The 6,187-nt window shown below is 33.4% G+C and overlaps 1 long non-coding RNA gene across 1 annotated transcript; it reads right to left on the bottom strand.

The window, feature by feature from the left end:
- Positions 1 to 608: 608 nt before the first annotated feature.
- On the bottom strand, positions 609 to 5,123 carry LOC141728359 (uncharacterized). Its single transcript, XR_012579287.1, has 3 exons — positions 4,937 to 5,123; positions 4,196 to 4,273; positions 609 to 916 (listed from the first exon to the last, which is right to left on the bottom strand). It is a non-coding gene; the product is annotated as an uncharacterized LOC141728359 (long non-coding RNA).
- Between the last annotated feature and the right edge of the window lie 1,064 nt (positions 5,124 to 6,187).

Here is a 6,187-nt window from a genome sequence, read left to right as displayed (position 1 = left end):
AATACCTCCTACAATGAAATTTTCTTTTTCTTTAACCACATCAAACTATTGATTTACATGTATTATGCTGCATATGCACCTCTTCAAAATGCTTCTCTGCAATTTTTCTGCCTAAAGAGTGATTTCTTATTTTGTCTTTGTAATTTTTTTGGCTTTGGATTGATTTTGTTTTTTGATCCTCTAGTGTCTTACTATGAATTTTTCTTTATTGGATTACATCTAACTGACTTCAGATAATTTCTCTAATTTATCATATTCATTAACTCCTCACTTTTTTTTGTATTTGAGGTATTTTGCTGTAGCAAAATTTAATGAATTCCTTAATTAAAAGTTATAGCTTTCTACCTTGATAGTTATCCTTCTTTCATTCTATCTTCCCATGAGACCCTACCTAACAACACTGTATTTGCTGTCTTTGCTGAACTATACTTCCATCTTTATCCTCCTCTTCCATATAAGCAGCCTCTTCCTAGAATCACAAATACATCATAATCTTTTACATCACCATGTCTCCTGCCTTTGGATTTTCAAGTGGTATTGTCTGGCTACTTTGAATCACACCTAAAACTGCTGGTACCAACCATTTATTCGAATAAAAATATTGTGTCCATCTGACTAGTAATTATTCCTTGTGTGAAAAGCAAAATTACTCTTTCAAAGATACAAACTTAATTAAAACCATCTCCCACAACCCTGCTATTTTGATGCATTACATAGCTGTACAAAAATAGCTTCGTCCACACCTACTCCTTCTGTTTGGCAGTTTATAGTATATCCTTACCATTAAATTAACCTTGTTTTTTTCCCCTTTCATCTTCACCCAAGTATCCAACCACACTGCCTCCTCCTGAACTTCAGAGCAGGTATGTGTACATTCTTCCCTGTGTTTTTCCTTCAGCACGGGCAGGGTTTCACTCTATATTTAAACCAGAGAGAGCATTGTAACAATTTCACATAAACTTGCCTGGGTGCTTTTCAGGGAAAACAAAAAATGACCTGGTGTAGTGACCTGTCTGTGTACCAGCCCAAGAACAATGCAGGCTAGAAGTGCATGCAAGGAGAAGCTGGCAGGGTATGGATTAAAATGGATGAACATAAAAAGGCAGCGTTTTATTAAAACAACAAAAGGCCGTATAGCATAGCCAAGCGAGTAAACAAGAAAAATTGTTACAGCCCTATAATTATAATGTAAATTGAAATTAATAATAGCAGAAATACACATCTCATGCTCTTCTAATCAACAAATAGTAGATTACAGGGTAATTAGTAGGGAATTTATATATGATTATTAGGCTCTGGATTACATAGTGAGTAATTACAGTAGCAATGTGAAAGCTCTCCATGCCAAGGACCATAGAATCTTCTGGCAAAAAAGTACATAAGTTAAAGGTAGAACATGTCCTACAACCGTATACATGATCAGACATAGGTATTAAAAAAATAATATCAGTTTCTCTAAAATAAGGCAAAAAATAAGGCATCTAAATAATTTAAATATTATTTAAATATTAACTGTTTTTAAAAAACACACAGTAACTTATCAACAGAAGTTTTAGCATTAAATGCTAGTCATGATTTATTGAATTACTGTGATAAAAATATCTGGTTTGTTTCTGTTAATTTGAAAAAAGGACAATTCAGTGAAATTTTTAAAGCCTAAGGAGTAGGATGAACATCGTATTTTTACAACTGTCACTTCCACTTAATTCCAGTGATCAATGCATAGAACCATCTCTGCCCTTTCAAAAGGGGTCACATCCTTAAAAATTTAAGCCAAATATAAATTCTTTCTGAAAATGCAAAAATAAAATGTGTGAGATTTTCTAATTTAATCAAATCTAAAACTAGCTTCCTATATCCACATAGGAAGAATAATAATATGATTTTCTGGTGTTATACAGTATACAGCAACTGTCTTGGGTAGAACTGGCAGACACTGAGCATTAATAAAACTCAGACCTTAATTTAGGAGCCCAAAGTGAATTTTCAGTCTTAACTATAGCAGCCTTAAAATCAATTCTCATAAGAAATTACCTTAAAGCACTATTTTAGTATGATTATTTTAAAACAAGGATAACTTATTTCCTGGTAAAACCAGATGAGTAGATAACTTCTAGGCATTAGAGGAGAACATTTTTCCAGCCACTGTCATTGCCACTCCATTTATCAAAGTCTGCTTCCTACTGCAATCCAAAGCAGTAACAATGATCTTAAAAATTGATCAAGACTCTGTGACAAATGTGAAAAGAGAGCAAAAGAGGAAAAGGAACACAGCATTCATTCAGCATAATTTAATCAGAAGAATATAAAAGTTAAATGCTAGTAAAAAAAAAAACAGGTCTGGGGGAAAGAACATTTAATTAGAAATAATATGAAAAAAGTCTAGAACACTTGCAGCTGCCTAAACCAGCTTCACTTTTAAGTTCTAGTTATAAATGCTAATCAAGATCAAAAGAATTGTTCTCAAGCAAACAACTTGACATAGGCTTCATTCTTATATTAACAAGGACCTGGGAATCTGCTAGACAATATTAAACTGTCCAGTGTTGCTAAGCCCTATGGAAGATGTGTAAGAAATTGTGCCTGAATTGTACCTGAATTTTGCTTTTCAATTAGCATTTGTCAAAAACTGTGAAGAGCACTCATAGAACCAGGAAATATATAATTTGATCTGTGAATCTTCCATTACTCCAGACAAGAATTATTTCTGAAACTCTACAATTTCTTGATTTCTTTTGAGCGTTAGCTTGGGAGGAGAACTGGCATGTACATTTCTACCTTTGTGCAGTGCACAAAACTGGCTTTGTTGCTCCTCTGACATCACCCAGTCTCTCTAATTTGGTACAAAAATGTCATAGTCAGAGGAATCCCACAGAAAAGAAGAAATAATTATTGAGTAGTCCATTTTCTAGCACTAGTGATGCAGGATCAAAAACCAGGCCTGTTCTCAACATGAAAAGAATATTTGGAAGCCTGAAGCTCTTTCTCTTAGTTTTTCATATCTTCTGTACAGGGCTTTTCTTCAGGGTCTTTTGCCAGACAAAGCTTAGTAGTGAGGTGACTCCAGTCTTATGAAGAACACAGTGAGGCCAGAGGGGGAAATGGATACCTTGGGCTGCAAGATGCACTTAAAGCAGCTGACTTTATAATAACTTACATAGCTTATAGCATACTCTGTCAGCATATTCCTACTCTTCAGCTGAATTTTTAATTAATATAGTTTTAATTAAATAATTATTAAATTCACCTGTTAAACACAGAAGCAGCATTGCTGCACTATCCATCATTGCACCACAGTTAAAAGAGGCCTGTCAGTTGAGTATTTGCATGCCTTCACTGTTTCCAAAATCTTGATTAAGGATAAGTGTAGATTCTCTTTTATACTTCACAATGAAAAAAAAATTTAAAACTTTTTCTGTATTTTTATACTTTCTAGGAAGACCCAGCTGTACACTATGCTCATTTATCATCACTCAGAGCAATAATTAATCAACCCAATATTCACACAAAGAGAATTTTGCCAAACACATTTTGGAAAAAAATAAGGTTTCAGTTGATAATATACATATTTGTGAAATGAATGAGGACAGAAGAGGACTGGGGCATAGAACTTCTGTTAAATATTTATATTCTTGCAAAATAACTAAAATATTGAATTATCATTATACCAACACCTTTTAAATACACATATGCATTACAAAAACTGATACAAATGTGACTACAGAAGGTGAAATAAATCTAAATCACCAGAAGGAAAAACAGTTGTGAGTGGGAATGAATGAAATATGCCAGAAATTGTTAGAGTTTACAGAACTGAAAAATAGATGGAATGCAGGAAAAGTAAGTTCTTAGGCTACCAAAAAACAAATAATGACAGATCTACTACAAAATGTTTATATTCCAGAATAATGAAATAGACAAAAGTTTAAGGAAAAATATAGAGAAATACAAATGCTAAATATTTCCTGAGGAAGAACATAACACAGTGAAGTTCAGATGGGTACCACAGGCTTTAGGCTTCAAATCAACAACCATGATAGATTTCACACGTTATGTTATGTTATATTATGTTATTATAAATAGTGACATACAATTGCAGAAGAAAAGAGCTTGCTAAATCGAGAAAAAACAGAGATATTAAATTAAGGAAGAGGATTGAAAAATGTCAAAAAATCCACAGGAAATATAATAGTACCTTGATAATGACTGTTGAAAAATTCATATGGATGTCCAATATTTGTAACAATGTGCTTCAAATGAAGTTAGTAAAGAACTATAAATAATAAAAAGAAGTCAAGGTTAGCAAGATCTTGAGTTAAATTTGAGATACTTCTGTAATAGGACTCCAGCAAAATAAATAGATGCAAAAATGTGATCTTTCTTTTTCAATGACATGAAGATAGGGTCTTTGCAAATACTTTTGACAATAAGGTTAAATAAGAAGAAAAATAAATAAAACACCATGTCCATGTTGCAAAAGGTGGACAATGTACCAGAGTAATGCAAAAGCAATACAATACAAGTGAAATCACTTGGAATTTTACAATAAACTAGGGAATTTATTGTCAAACACTACAGTTTGCAATTCAACTGTAAATGAAGTCCTAAGACTGCTAGAAATCACTAAAACAGGTTTCACTACCTTTGTATCTTTTCTGACTATTCTTATTAATTTTGATGAACAAGATTATTTCCTAGGTACAACAACCAATTTTGTAACCACTGTCGATAAGCAAGCATTTGGTGTCCTGTTTTTAAGAACACGGGATCTTAAAACCAGCTTTGGATTACATCTAGACTTAGAATACAAGTGTCCTGCCTCCACTATATTCTGTAGCGAGTCAACAGCAAGACATAGCATGAAAAAATGGTCTGTTAGGTCATTACTTTATGTGGGTTTCTTCAGCTGCAGCACCATCACATGTGGCTCACCTACCTCCTCTTCTCCTGATGACCTCTTCCATCTTTCTGGGAGAGCTATTATTGTAAAAGTGTGCTGTCCCAAACCAAGGAACTGGTGAGGCTGGAAAAAGCTTTCTCTTTCTATGGCATCACTTTTCAGTCTGATGGCTTTGCCAGGACTCTTCACTGTGTGGTTGCACAGCTGAGGGGACAAGTGGAAGGAGCTGAGGGAAAAAGAAACAATTAGCTGATGACTGCTTAACTTGGCCTGAATCTCATTTTACCCCAATGGCTGAGATGACAAGGCACCTGCATTTCCATCTTGACTTTTTACACTAATAATTTGCCAATCAAATGTAAATTCTCAGCCTTGCCCACACCACACTTTCCTTCTCTGACCTCCACTCCCTCATAGATGACTACTAGTTCCTTGCTCAGCCCACTGCGCTCTGCAACTCTGTTTTCAGTATTATGTTAGTGTAGTTAGCAGTGCTAACTCTTTCTTCTTTTTGTGCCACAGAGATAATCATGTTCTTCAGGGACAAACAGAGAGAATTTTACAGAGGAATAATAGAAAAAAGGTAATTCACTTACACTCACAAAGTTGTTTTTTTCAGAAAAATGTTTATATATGAAATAAATGTGCCTGTTTTCAAAACCCAGTGAAAAAAAATCAATTTTTAATGAGATTTCTAAGAGATAAACAAAAATACATCATGGCATTATAGATCACAATTATATACTTTGTATAAGGGGAAACCATAACTCAAAGAGACACTCAGGTAATTAATATGTCTTCAGAAGGAAAATTTTAGACTGTTAATAAACGTTTAGTTTAAATTTGAAACATTTTGTTTCAAACTGCAACATGACAATATAAGTTGTGATTCTAATCTTGTTTTAAAGTTGCCTGGGTTGGGTAAATGAACTACTCTAAAAGTGTCTCATTTTCACTAGCACACATCTAGATAACACCAGGAAAACTGAATCAGAATGAAATAATTTGTATACTATTTTATGTTCATGTTTACATTTTACAAAAGTGAAAATCTAAGAATAAATTGTAAGTTAATAATTTGAGTTATTTTTTGGAAGAACATGTAAGAATTTCATAACAGGTATTATGTAAGCACTTCTTTACTGTAATAATATAAAGCTTTGCTAAATAAAGACAAACAGAAATTAACAGAAATCTTTCTGTGGTATATAGTAAGAGGTTTTGAAGAGCTCCAGAGATCATAGTTTTCCCCACCTTAAAATAATTCCCTTCTAAGAATTTATCAGG

Source organism: Zonotrichia albicollis, chromosome 2, assembly GCF_047830755.1.
Source record: "Zonotrichia albicollis isolate bZonAlb1 chromosome 2, bZonAlb1.hap1, whole genome shotgun sequence".
NCBI lineage: Eukaryota > Metazoa > Chordata > Aves > Passeriformes > Passerellidae > Zonotrichia > Zonotrichia albicollis.
Note: the sequence above shows the minus strand (reverse complement) of the source record. Positions and strands in the feature narration are given on the sequence as shown.